Here is a 14,615-nt window from a genome sequence, read left to right on the forward strand (position 1 = left end):
CTCTAGCACAAATATAGCAATCGATGCTTTTCCTCTATGGAGGACCATTCTTTTACTTTCAATGTTGAGTCAGTTCACCTATTTCTCTCCACCTCAAGAAGCAAACACTTGTGTGAACTATGCATTGATTCCTACATACTTGCTTATTGCACTTATTATATTACTCTATGTTGACAATATCCATGAGATATACATGTTACAAGTTGAAAGCAACCGCTGAAACTTAATCTTCTTTTGTGTTGCTTCAATACCTTTACTTTGAATTATTGCTTTATGAGTTAACTCTTATGCAAGACTTATTGATGCTTGTCTTGAAGTGCTATTCATGAAAAGTCTTTGCTATATGATTCACTTGTTTACTCATGTCATATACATTGTTTTGATCGCTGCATTCACTACATATGCTTTACAAATAGTATGATCAAGATTATGATGGCATGTCACTCCAGAAATTATCTGTGTTATCGTTTTACCTACTCGGGACGAGCAGAACTAAGCTTGGGGATGCTGATACGTCTCCGACGTATCGATAATTTCTTATGTTCCATGCCACATTATTGATGTTATCTACATGTTTTATGCACACTTTATGTCATATTCGTGCATTTTCTGGAACTAACCTATTAACAAGATGCCGAAGTGCCAGTTGCCGTTTTCTGCTGTTTTTGGTTTCAGAAATCCTAGTAAGGAAATATTCTCGGAATTGGACGAAATCAAAGCCCAGGGGCCTATTTTCTCACGAAGCTTCCAGAAGTCCGAAGGAGAGACGAAGAGGGGCCACGGAGGGGCCACACTATAGGGCGGCGCAGCCCCCCCCCCTTGGCCGCGCCGGCCTGTAGTGTGGGGCCCCCGTGCCGCCTCTTGACCTGCCCTTCCGCCTATAAAAAGTCTCCGTGACGAAACCCCCAGTACCGAGAGCCACGATACGGAAAACCTTCCAGAGACGCCGCCAACGCCGATCCCATCTCGGGGGATCCAGGAGATCGCCTCCGGCACCCTGCCGGAGAGGGGAATCATCTCCCGGAGGACTCTACGCCGCCATGGTCGCCTCCGGTGTGATGTGTGAGTAGTCTACCCCTGGACTATGGGTCCATAGCAGTAGCTAGATGGTTGTCTTCTCCCCATTGTGCTATCATTGTCGGATCTTGTGAGCTGCCTAACATGATCAAGATCATCTATCTGTAATTCTATATGTTGCGTTTGTTGGGATCCGATGAATAGAGAATACTTGTTATGTTGATTATCAAAGTTATATCTATGTGTTGTTTATGATCTTGCATGCTCTCCGTTATTAGTAGATGCTCTGGCCAAGTTGATGCTAGTAACTCCAAGAGGGAGTATTTATGCTCGATAGTGGGTTCATGCCTCTGTGAATCTGGAGGAGTGACAAGAACCACTAAGGTTATGGATGTGCTGTTGCCACTAGGGATAAAACATTAGTGCTATGTTCAAGGATGTAGTCACTAGTTACATTACGCGCAATACTTAATGCAATTGTCTGTTGTTAGCAACTTAATACTGGAGGGGGTTCGGATGATAACCCGAAGGTGGACTTTTTAGGCATAGATGCAGTTGGATGGCGGTCTATGTACTTTGTCGTAATGCCCAATTAAATCTCACTATACTCATCATGATATGTATGTGCATGGTCATGCTCTCTTTATTTGTCAATTGCCCAACTGTAATTTGTTCACCCAACATGCTGTTCGTCTTATGGGAGAGACACCTCTAGTGAACTGTGGACCCCGGTCCAATTCTCTATACTGAAATACAATCTACTGCAATACTTGTTCTACTATTTTCTGCAAACAATCATCTTCCACACAATACGGTTAACTCTTTGTTACAGCAAGCCGGTGAGATTGACAACCTCACTGTTTCGTTGGGGCAAAGTACTTTGGTTGTGTTGTGCAGGTTCCACGTTGGCGCCGGAATCCCTGGTGTTGCGCCGCACTACATCTCGCCGCCATCAACCTTCAACGTGCTTCTTGGCTCCTCCTGGTTCGATAAACCTTGGTTTCTTTCTGAGGGAAAACTTGCCGCTGTGCGCATCACACCTTCCTCTTGGGGTTCCCAACGGACGTGCTGACCACACGCATCAATGACATAAGAAGACTATGTGATTTGGTTTTTCATTTTTCTGTTTTTATTTTATTTTTCTGCCCATTTGAATCTTGTTGGTCAAATCCTAGGTTTGACCAAGATTTAGACAAGTTTAACACGTGAAAACGAATAAGTAAGCCTGGATCCTTCTTAGTCACTCCAAAATGTACCAATTGATAGATGTGTTAACTTTGCTTCATGGAAAAAATAATGTCATGTAAATGAGTTAACTTGGATTTCCTAGCCTTGAATCCATAGGAAACTTTGTTCTAATGCACTATTATAATCAACCGAGTTTTTACACCAACAGGTATGTCACTTACGTGTGGTGCCCATGCGTGAGGTCCCACACTTCAGTGAGCACAAGTCACGTGCAATAATAGGTACGCAAACTCCCAGCCATCTCCTTTGTCAAGAGAAGACGCATCAGGATGCGTATTGGAAGTCTCTGGGTCCTTCAGGATCCTTCATTTGTCCCTCTCACACAAAAAAAAACAAATCTCTCTCATTCTCGGCCTCGCTCGACTCGCTCGCTCGCTCGCTCGCACCTCCTCCTGCTCACTGACAAACCCTGCACAATAGTCAACATCGTCACCCGAAAAAGGGGAGACACCATAATGCTCTCCCTTCTTATGTCCTTCCGAGTGATCCCTCTTCCTTCGAGTTTCACTAGCTAGACGGGCAAACACACATGTGCTGCATAGTAATAATAAAAAGGTAAAAAAATGATATATGAATCTATAATTAAATAGGTTAAACTAGGGTTTTGCCCAGTACTACAGATCAAGGTTCAAAAAAATCCAACTACGGGGTTCGAACAGCACGATTCTAATCCAAGAATTTTTTCTACCTCATCCAAATGGCCTCAAACTATAGGGTTAGCATCTATCTAGTGCAGTATGTGTGAAAATGTATGCTCTATGTGTGCTATAACTTGTATGTCTTTCAAATTTGAACCAAATTTGAATAAGTTTGAAGTATCTGAAAAAGGGGCTTTTGGCTTAAACGTTTGAAACCCAAAACGACTTCTCTTCATGCTAGACTTCATAAGACCGAGTTTAGGGTTAGGGGGTAGATACATGATTTGTCTGGTTTGAATATGTCTAAACCTTGTTCATCAACTTTAATACTAACTATATGACATAAGAAGACTATGTGCTTTGGTTTTTCATTTTTTTGTTTTTTTTTTGAATTTTATGCCCATATATTAGAATCTTGGTCAAATCCTAGGTTTGACAAAGATTTAAACAAGTTTAAAACATGAAAACGAAAAGGGAAGCTTGTATCCCTCTTAATTAGTCACTCTAATATGAAGATTTTGGGAGGTCTTTGAAATTTCCATGTTTGAAACCCAAAACCACTTCTCTTCAAGCTTGACTTCATAAGACAGAGCTTAGGGTTAGGGGGTAGATACATGATTTGTATGGTTTGAATATGTCCAAACCTTGTTAATGCATCAACTTGAATGCTTACTATATGACATATGAATACTATGTACTTTGGTTTTTCATTTTTCTGCTTTTTTTTAATTTTGTGCCCATTTGAATCTTTTGGTCAAATCTTATAGGTTTGACAAAGATTTAAACAAGTTCAAAATATGAAAATGAAAAGGTAAGCATGGATCCTTCTTAGTCACTCTAAAATAAAGCTTTTGGGAGGTTCTTGAAATTTCCATGTTTGAAACCCAAAACCACTTCTCTTCATGATTGACTTCATATATAAGACAGAGTTTAGGGTTAGGGGTAGATATATACATGAGTTGTCTGGTTTGAATATGTCTAGACCTTGTTTATCAACTTTAATGCTTACTGTATATATGGCATAAGAATGCTATGTGCATTGGTTTTTGATTTTTTTCTGAATTTGTATGCCCATTTGAATCTTGGTCAAATCCTAGGCGGTTTTACCAAGATTTAAACAAGTTTAAAACATGAAAATGAAAAGGAAAGTTTGTATCCTTATTAGTCACTCTAAAATGAAGCTTTTGGGATGTTCTTGAAATTTCCATGTTTGAAACCCAAAACGACTTCTCTTCATGCTAGACTTCATAAGATCGACAGGGGTAGATACATGATTTGTGTACGTGGTTTGGATATATCTAGACCTTGTTTATCAACTTTAATGCTTACGATATGACATATAAGAAGACTATGTGATTTGGTTTTTCATTTTTTATGATGTTTTTTGAATTTTGTGCCCACCCATTTGTATCTTTGTCAAATCCTAGGTTTGATAATGATTTAAACAAGTTTAAAATATGAAATGCAAAGGTAAGCATGGATCCTTCTTAGTCACTCTAAAATGAAGCTTTTGGGAGGATTTTGAAATTCCCATGTTTGAAACCAAAAACCACTTCTCTTCAAGCTTGACTTCATAAGACAGAGTTTAGGGTTAGGGGGTAGATACATGATTTGTATGGTTTGAATATGTCCAAACCTTGTTAATTTATCAACTTGAATGCTTACTATATGACATAATAAGATGATACGCGTACAGCACGCGTCCGTTGGGAACCCCAAGAGGAAGGTGTGATGCGTACAGCGGCAAGTTTTCCCTCAGTATGAAACCAAGGTTTTTCGAACCAGTAGGAGCCAAGAAGCACGTTGAAGGTTGATGGCGGCGAGATGTAGTGCGGCGCAACACCAGGGATTCCGGCGCCAACGTGGAACCTGCACAACACAAACCAAGTACTTTGCCCCAACGAAACAGCGAGGTTGTCAATCTCACCGGCTTGCTGTAACAAAGGATTAGATGTATAGTGTGGAAGATGATTGTTTGCGTAAAAACAAGAGAACAAAAGATTGCAGTAGATTGTATTTCAGTATAGAGAATTGGACCGGGGTCCACAGTTCACTAGAGGTGTCTCTCCCATAAGATAAAAACAGCATGTTGGGTGAACAACACAGTTGGGCAATTGACAAATAGAGAGGGCATGACCATGCACATACATATTATGATGAGTATTGTGAGATTTAATTGGGCATTACGACAAAGTACATAGACCGCTATCCAGCATGCATCTATGCCTAAAAAGTCCACCTTCAGGTTATCATCCGAACCCCTCCGATATTAAGTTGCTAACAACAGACAATTGCATTAAGTATTGCGCGTAATGTAATCAATAACTACATCCTCGGACATAGCATCAATGTTTTATCCCTAGTGGCAACAGCACATCCATAACCTTAGAGGTTTCTGTCACTCCCCCAGATTCACGGAGACATGAACCCACTATCGAGCATAAATACCCCCTCATGGAGTTACTAGCAAAAACTTGGCCAAAGCCTCTACTAATAACGGAGAGCATGCAAGATCATAAACAACACATAGACATGAATTGATAATCAACATAACATAGTATTCTCTATTCATCGGATCCCAACAAACACAACATATAGCATTACAGATAGATGATCTTGATCATGTTCGGCAGCTCACAAGACCCGACAATTAACCACAATGAGGAGAAGATAACCATCTAGCTACTGCTATGGACCCATAGTCCAGGGGTGAACTACTCACACATCACTCCGGAGGCGACCATGGCGGCGTAGAGTCCTTCGGGAGATGATTCCCCTCTCCGGCAGGGTGCCGGAGGCGATCTCCTGAATCCCCCGAGATGGGATTGGCGGCGGCGGCGTCTCTGGAAGGTTTTCCGTATCGTGGCTCTCGGTACTGGGGGTTTCGCGACGAAGGCTATTTGTAGGCGGAAGGATAGGTTAGGGGGCGTCGCGAGGGGCCCAGGAGACAGGTCGGCGCGGCCAAGGGTGGGGCCGCGCCGCCCTACCCTCTGGCCACCTCGTGGCCCCACTTCGTTGACTCTCCGGTCTTCTGGAAGCTTCGTGGCAAAATAGGCCCCTGGGCGTTGATTTCGTCCAATTCCGAGAATATTTCCTTACTAGGATTTCTGAAACCAAAAATAGCAGAAAACAAGAATCGGCTCTTCGGCATCTTGTTAATAGGTTAGTTCCAGAAAATGCATAAATATGACATAAAGTATGCATAAAACATGTAGATATCATCAATAATGTGGCATGGAACATAAGAAATTATCGATACGTCGGAGACGTATCATAAGACTATATGCTTTTGTTTTTCATTATTCTGATTTTTTATGAATTTTATGCCCATTTGAATCTTTTTTTTTTTGAAAGGAATACGGTAGGGGAAGCCCCTACAGTGGTTTTTTTTTTGTGAAATAATAAGAACTCAAATCTGCGTCCGTGGGGACTTGAACCTGGGTGGCTGGGTTGTACATCCACTTCCCTAACCAAGTGAGCTAGGCTCACTTCTCCCCATTTGAATCTTTTGGTCAAATCCTAGGGTTGACAAAGATTTAAACAAGTTTAAAATATGAAAATGAAAAGATAAGCATGGATCCTTCTTAGTCACTCTAAAATATATAAAGCTTTTGGGAGGTTCTTGAAATTTTAATGTTTCAAACCCAAAACCACTTCTCTTCATGATTGACTTCATAAGACAGAGTTTAGGGTTAGGGGTAGATATATATACACGAGTTGTCTGGTTTGAATATGTCTAGACCTTGTTTATCAACTTTAATGCTTACTATATATATGCCATAAGAATGCTATGTGCATTATTTTTTCATTATTTTGATTTTTTTCTGAATTTGTATGCCCATTTGAATCTTGGTCAAATCCTAGGAGGTTTGACCAAGATTTAAACAAGTTTAAAACATGAAAATGAAAAGGGAAGTCTGTATCCTTCTTAGTCACTCTAAAATGAAGCTTTTGGGATGTTCTTGAAATTTCCATGTTTGAAACCCAAAACGACTTCTCTTCATGCTAGACTTCATAAGATCGACATGGGCTAGATTAATTATTTGTATGATTTGGATATATCTAGACCTTGTTTATCAACTTGAATGCTTACGATATGACATAAGAAGACTATGTGATTTGGTTTTTCATTTTTCTGTTTTTTTTTATTTTGTGCCCACTCATTTGTATCTAGGTCAAATCCTAGATTTGATAATGATTTAAACAAGTTTAAAATATGAAATGCAAAGCTAAGCATGGATCCTTCTTAATTAGTCACTCTAAAATGAAGCTTTTGGGAGGTTTTTGAAATTTCCATGTTTGAAACCCAAAACCACTTCTCGACGCGCGGGAGGTTGGCCATGGCTGCGCTGTGGAGTTGATGAGGACGAGAAGAAATTAGGGACAAGCCAGAGACAGGACCAGGGAACGAGTGGTTGGAACGACAGGGTGAAGAGATAAGGTGTAGGTGGGGCCCTCATACACGCGTGGCGTACGAAAGAGCCAGACGTTTCAACAGATCGCACGGTGCTAGACCCGGAGGCTTCGTCGCTCGCAGCCTCCGGAGGAATAGAGTCGTTTTCCATCTCTATCTCTACTACTTATAAAGGCATGCAGTGCCGTAGGAAAATTAAATCTGCACCGTACACCTGCTTAGATCACACGGTTCACAATCGTCGATTCTCCCCTCCTCACTACGAGACCACGCCTGCCTAAATAATCCCGCTGATGTAGCTCCTGATATTAGATCCAAAATTTACGCCACAAACCATCCATAACGTGCAACACTCCTCCGACCCATGCCTAGAGACTGTATGCCAACGCCAAACTCCTCTCACGAAGAAAACCTAGCCGCCGCAGATCCAACTCCCTCCGGCATGGACGTGTCCGCCTCCAGCCTGCTCCACTCTCGGGCCATGGCCGCTCGCTGAAGGAGGCCACCGCCAAGGCCAACCGTCTTAGGAACGTATAGAGCCAGAGCCTCGCGTCGCCGCCACCATGGAGACGCAAGAATCGCTGAGGATCGATGGATAGAGCAGAGCTTGTCAGATCACACGTTGTCATGTCCCTCCTATAACACTGCATAACATCTTTGCCCCGTGTGCAGTGTAGCCGCCCCAGCCGGCCGATCTACCGGACCACCAAGTTGTAACCGGGATCATGCAACCATTCCTCCGCGCCGATGCATTGTCTGGACGCAGCGATTTGCTGAGGGAAGTGCCCATGACAGATTTCAGGTTTACCTCATCTCCATGATGCAAATTTAAGAGATGAAAATTTTGGGTTCAGGCAACAATTTTTTTGTCAGGCACATGATACGTAGATAAATTTTGGAACTGACACTGATATGTTGATTCTTCTTATCGAACCCTTTTTAGCCATTGGTTCATCATCACTTTTTTGCTACATCGGATCAGTCAAGCAAATATAATATCTCAGGTCAGTTTTTTGTGCGTTAAAGTCGTGGTTAATTAATCATATTGACAAATTTTCTTGTCATGCAGGCTAGATTGTTGAGCCACAACGGCATGATTGGCAGTGTTGCATGAGAAAACTCGCAAGTACTTCTATTCTCCCCCACTATGTTCATGTCTGTTTGTACGAATATTTTAATTCCATTATGTCTTATAAATTGTTTTCATATTGCACTGCCTTCCATTATTCTACTTCAATCTTGATCGTAGCTCCTTATATTACTACTAGCAGGGATAGGCGCGGCGGCACGCCGCGCCCAGCCAGAGGCTGAAGAATGTAGGATGCTTTCATCATGTTGAATTACGACTGTAATGTGCATGGAAAATCCAAGACATCAAACTGATTATCTTATTTTTACAAACAGTGGGCACATTAGAGACTTGACTATGGATTTTACAAAGTTCTGTACACAGAAATAACCGAGGGCACATGAGACTTAAATGTGTTTTCAACACAGGAATGGAATTCATACATATATGAATTATTCTCAGAACATGCTGCGTAGAAAACAGATGGAAATAACTTGTAATATGTTTATCAAGGAAGAATTAAAAACTCAATGATATATACATCAAAGGAATACAATGGCGAAGCAATAACCTGCAAGTCTATGTATAAACCCCTCTAAGAAAATTCATATCATAATCCATATTCTGTGTAGATAATTCATGTCACATGTAATACAAACTGGAAGATAATGATAAAAGGAGATACATACAACATCTCAGGGCTAAACTTGCAAGCTTATCAACTTAGAAGAAAGCTTTGTATTTTCAAGGCTGACTGATGTACTTCTAATCCTTTTTCACTTTAGGCTGACTATCATACCCCCTCGAAACAAAGCCTCCTAGATAAGTCCTTCAGAGGCTGCGAGAATGCACTGTTAGAGAACTAAGGTGACACAATTCCTGAACCTTCATCTATGGGGTACCCCTGTGGCGGAGACATTGAACTAATGAAAGAAACTACTGTGAAAACACCTTGTCAAGCTTAATCCGAGGCACTCTTCGATCGAATTGCAGAATGAAATGACACGTGTTAAACAATATGTCACTAAATGGTTGATGAAGAGTTGACAAAATATACCAGACTGAACAATTGGCAAAAAAAAGGGAGTTCCTCCTTTGAAAAGTATATTTTAAATAAGTGGCGATGACTGTATCTCAATTCTCAAGTTTGAAAACGAATGGCCACTAAGCTGGTAAATGATGTCCATTTATTTGGACATCCTATAAGAAGAGCTGAACAATACATATGATTCCAAATAATCAAGCCTTGAAATTGTGAGGGTGTTCTTTTCATATATCAACAATGAATTAAATCTGGATAACATAAGAAAGGCATAACTTTTGGAAGGTAAATGCTCATGGGTAACAATAACCTAGCAAAATAATACTCCCTCCGATCCAAATTAATTGAGAAAGATTTAGGCAGGTTCTCATTCATTTGACCAATCCAAAACCACATAGATGTAAAACTCCCAGATAAACCTACTGCTTCGATTAATTGAAAGCCGATTAGTTATACACTTTTGTGTCACGGCATTTTCGAAGTTTACCTGGTAAGCTTGAGATGGGCATGGTGCTACCAGCAAATTGTTGAGTCTGGTGTATTCTGTCATCCACAAATTATGCTTGAAATATTTTGGAAGAGATGCATGGTGTTACTCTCTCCATGGTATTGAATTGTTTTACATCTATCAAAAGAGTTCAGGCTATCAAAATGCATGTTTGTTTCACTATAAGAGGAGCTTCTATGTATTACAATCAATCTCAAAATAAATGACTCAGATCAATGTTCTGTAAATGGATACAAATACTTTCACGTGTGCTTTCTTTTAAGGCATCAATGGCCCCCCAGATATGTTTATGTAGTACCGATGCAAAAAAAAAATGACTTTTACATTTTTCTCTTTCACCCCTATGTAATTCAGAGAACATATTGTAACATTAACAGTTCACCAATGATAGGACCCTTGCTGCTTCTGTTAAGGAATTATTTAGTTTTTCTTCACATGCCACTGTAGCAAGAAATTTACTAATTAAACATGAATGAGACATAAACTATCATATTTGTCAGTCTGCAAAAGTCTGAGGGCACCTCTCATGTGATGTTATTTCCATTGTAAGAGAAAAAATAAGCAATGCTTTAAGAAATTTTGGATTACCATTTACTATCAAAAAGAAGAAACTACATCAGCATTTATGGGAAATGTAAAATAAAACAGGACACATTGCATCATCATCTATACTGTAGACCCGTATACGTGTACACAAGGGAACTGGTTTAGCTAAAATGTTATATGTAAACATTTGAGTTGCTCCATAGAAGTCACACTTTCTGAGGACCTAGGCAAACTTTTTAATAGAAATTTCAGTTAAATGCAAAATAGCAATAGCAATTACTATAATAAACGAAAATTTCTAGGAGACTAAATATGATAATAATGTGCTGAACATATAGTTAACATGGAGAAAAATTGTGTAATTTTTACCTCTTTCATGCAACGAAAGGAAACTGGACCAATGTGAGGTATATGATAGCATAAAGAACAAAAGACCAGTTGGCTTTTTAAGAATCACAAGATTGTATTTGCTGAAAATTCAATTGATGATCTATTTGAATATTCTGTATCAGACAGTTCAGCCATTCTCTTTGCAAGATTGAATATGCAATGCACACCTAGCAGCAAAAAAATCCCAATAAGTATCCAGGATACACTTTGCGCAGTATTTTATTGGCATGAAGATCAATTAACCAAAGGAAAAAGTTTCAGGGTCTAAACTAATGGGTAGAAACATCTCATTAAGTATCATAATCTCTAAGCAATCTTTATTAGAATGGACATAAATGCCACACTTTTTAAATAATGACACAAAGAAGCTGCATGCCCAAGAATGGGAAGTAGAAAAAATACTTTCAAGAAACAATAGAGATTTTTGTTCAGGAGAAATATTTGTTAGTATTCAAGAACTAAAAGGCACAGATATCACTGTTAGTCCAGCACATGTATCAAGAGTAGCAGTATACAGGGATTGCCACCCATTGATATTCTACAGAAGAAAAAAAGTGTCAGCGACGATGTGGAACATATGCTTACCTGGTTCCTTGGCATGTGTGGTAGTTCATCTGACAACTACCGAGGCTGCAAGGGCATTATCAGAAAATATAGCATAGTCATAGAGTGATCCTGGAGCTTTGCTTTATCCTCCTCATCCTTCAAAGCAGCAACTTGAAAATACTCCTTGATCAAACCATCACAGAAATAATAGTCTGTTATCAACTGCATGTGTAGGCAGTGCAAAGGCATGGGAGCGGTCTTTGCAGTATGCTGAATCAGGAACGTGTTCTGCTTCGTCGCTATGTCAATTTTGAGTTCCGCAGACTGCATCATAACACGCAATCCTTATTCTCTGAAATTACTTCACTCTAAAATTACTCCATGTAAAACTGAAAAGAAAATGATGTATCAGAAGAAGTTTTTGCACCTAAGGATATAATCAGAATTACAGGTTCGTGTCTTATAACATAAGAGGATATCCAATTGCTGCTATTGTTAACACAATGTTTCAATTTCCAAGAATTGGTGGGACAAAAAATCTATCATACAACTCCAATTCTTAATCTCGAAAAAATCTATAATACACATATGTGCGTCCAAGTTTCAGTTCAAACCAGTAAACAATGGGAAAATTAATTAACAGGCTCACCTCTAGTACGAAGTGAAGAACAGGATCATTGCTGATTGCTGGGAGGGGCCGGCATAGTTCCAATCGATCCAATCGTCGTCCAGCGCAGCCAGAGCCCACACTGCAGACCAACCAGCGTGGTGGGGGGCCGCCGTCCAAGTGAGGCAATGCAGCAACCCACGCCACGGCCGGCGGTCACAGGGAGTTGGGCAGGGGAGAGCCGACAACAAAGAGAGCCGGACAGGGGAGCTCGCTATGGCAGGGGATACTTGGGGCCAGCGTTCACGGAGGTACCTGTCGGCAGCCTAGCTCGATGGAGATGCGGAACGGCGTGCTCGGGAGCCGGCGAGCGGGAGCGACACGCTGGCTAGGTCAGGGGCGGCGCACCGGTGAAACACCCTGCCGGTGCGGCTCCTGAGGAGGTCCACGGTGACGCACCCGCGGAAGGAACAGGGGGCGGCTCGCCGGATCACACGCGCACGCTGGACGAAGCCCATCGACGCCTTCGTCATGCTCGGGAAGAAACAGGGATTAGCGAGCGGGCCAGGTGGGGAGGAGATTGGGGTGCTCTAGAGCAGCCTCCTACGCCACTCCTGCACGGCGCCGGCTTGGACGTCTACACGTCGAGCGCCAGCACCACTGCCGCGGGGTAGCCATCCCATCGATGGCGCTGCGGTTGGCTGTTGTCGTCGTCCGAGGCGGATGCGGAAGTTCCGGCCAGCACCACGCCGGTCTCTTTTGCCCATTCCCCTCCGACACCGCCGACCATCGCCAATCACGTGAGCTCGACGACCTATGCCGCCGGCTGCCGCTCCAAGTTCCTCTCCCTCCGCCGCTAGATCAGAGTAGACATTGGATGGCGGGAATGGTGGCAGCCTGGCAGGGGAGGGTAGTTGAGGGAAGAGGGCTCAATTGGAGATACGCTCCCGATTCTCCCTAGGAAGAAGAAGGAAAATTGAGGGACTTGGGGTATGTTCCACCGCTTTGACCGAGCAAAAGGCTAACTGACTAGAACAAAAAACAAATCTAAAAACTAATACGTGGCCAAACAATCCAGCTGTCGATTGTGGAGCTATACCACGCGAACGAACAAGGGAGCAGATCTGCTGCAAGAAAACAGTGTCCCACATGTCCTTGCTACAGGCACATGGTGGAAGTCCCAGAACAGCCAACGCTGATGCCCGAAGAAAGAAAAGAGCCCTTTCAAAATTCGTCTCAGCTTTGGCGGAAATTGTAAGGAGTACCAAATCAGTCCACACAAAGAAAACACATGGCACTAAAGCCTTACGTGTCAGCAGCAGGTTAATCCTCTAACCATCCCAAAATTAGGAGAAAAAAGATGTTTGTTAAGGTTTAATATAGTAGTTATTGACAAGAGAGCAAAAGAACTATAAGAACTGAACTCACAGGCCAGGAATGAGATAATTTCTTTGATTGAAATTTTCAGAGTGATAGCATGAATGATAAATAGCATATACAGTATGCCCAATGATGGGAGAATCACGAGACACTCTATGTTGAACAATGATCCTGGCTTTGAGCTTGTCCAACTTTGCATACATTATTTGGATAGGAAAAAATATAGGTTGGCATGTTATATTTTTTATAAGAGTTTCCCATCATTAGAAATTGAGAATTTTAAGGCCTGCTCATGATGCCTATTTCACCTCAAAGTTGAAAGCAAAACCAAAATTAAACATTGTTATTTCCAGCATTTCTGTTGCACTCTTGAATCCATATATGCATATAATGACGCGCATGAGGAGAACACCACAGAGAGGCGTATGTTAAGTTCGCTGTTGTTTTCATCAGATTTTTTCCAGCAGAGCCTTTGTGAAGAGCTATTAATTGGATGCCCAGTTTTCCTACACAAATTAAGCGAGAAATTGTCTTCTCATGCAGGCTAGATGGTTCATTTAACATTGTTATTTTCAGCATTTCTATAGCAATCTTGAAGACGTGACAGCATGAGGACAACACCGTAGAGAGGTATGTTAAGTTCGTCGTTGTTTTCATCAGAATTTTCTTTACGCAAAGACTTTGTGAAGGGCAATTGGATGCCCACTTTTCTTACACAGCTTAAGCACGAAATGTGGTAGTATTAGTCTAGCTTAGCGTGCTTAAGCACGAAATGATTTACTGGAAGCTTAATGATTAGGGTCCATTCTGTTCAAGTCCATAATATTGTTCGGTGTAGGAATATAGTAAATCATTACCTGGATTTACCATTTCTGTGTAGATGTGTTTTGAATATAGTAAATCATTACCTGGATATAGTTTTACAATTTACTTAAATATACATCATTTTAATCCCATCCTACGCATGTTACATCTTTCACGTATTTGCTTTTACAGTAGAAACCATCCCTTATGTTTCTTGAGAAGATGGGACAAATGGATAAATATGAGAAAGTTCACAATATGAGGATGCATGGGATAGTTTTAAGAGTTTTGGCTACCTTTTGTTTCAGATATAGAAGAAACATGTGCTTCTTGATTTTTGGGACAATTTTAAGAGTTTGGGCTACCTTTTTTGGTTGAGATATAGAAGAAACATGCGCTTCTTGAT

At 41.2% G+C, this 14,615-nt stretch overlaps 1 long non-coding RNA gene across 1 annotated transcript; it reads right to left on the bottom strand.

Moving 5' to 3' along the window:
- Nucleotides 1–8,905: 8,905 nt before the first annotated feature.
- Nucleotides 8,906–12,987, bottom strand: LOC127318307 (uncharacterized). Its single transcript, XR_007861783.2, has 4 exons — nucleotides 12,068–12,987; nucleotides 11,458–11,807; nucleotides 10,852–11,039; nucleotides 8,906–10,053 (listed from the first exon to the last, which is right to left on the bottom strand). It is a non-coding gene; the product is annotated as an uncharacterized lncRNA (long non-coding RNA).
- Nucleotides 12,988–14,615: the final 1,628 nt, after the last annotated feature.

This window comes from Lolium perenne, chromosome 6 (genome assembly GCF_019359855.2).
Source record: "Lolium perenne isolate Kyuss_39 chromosome 6, Kyuss_2.0, whole genome shotgun sequence".
Lineage (NCBI taxonomy): Eukaryota > Viridiplantae > Streptophyta > Magnoliopsida > Poales > Poaceae > Lolium > Lolium perenne.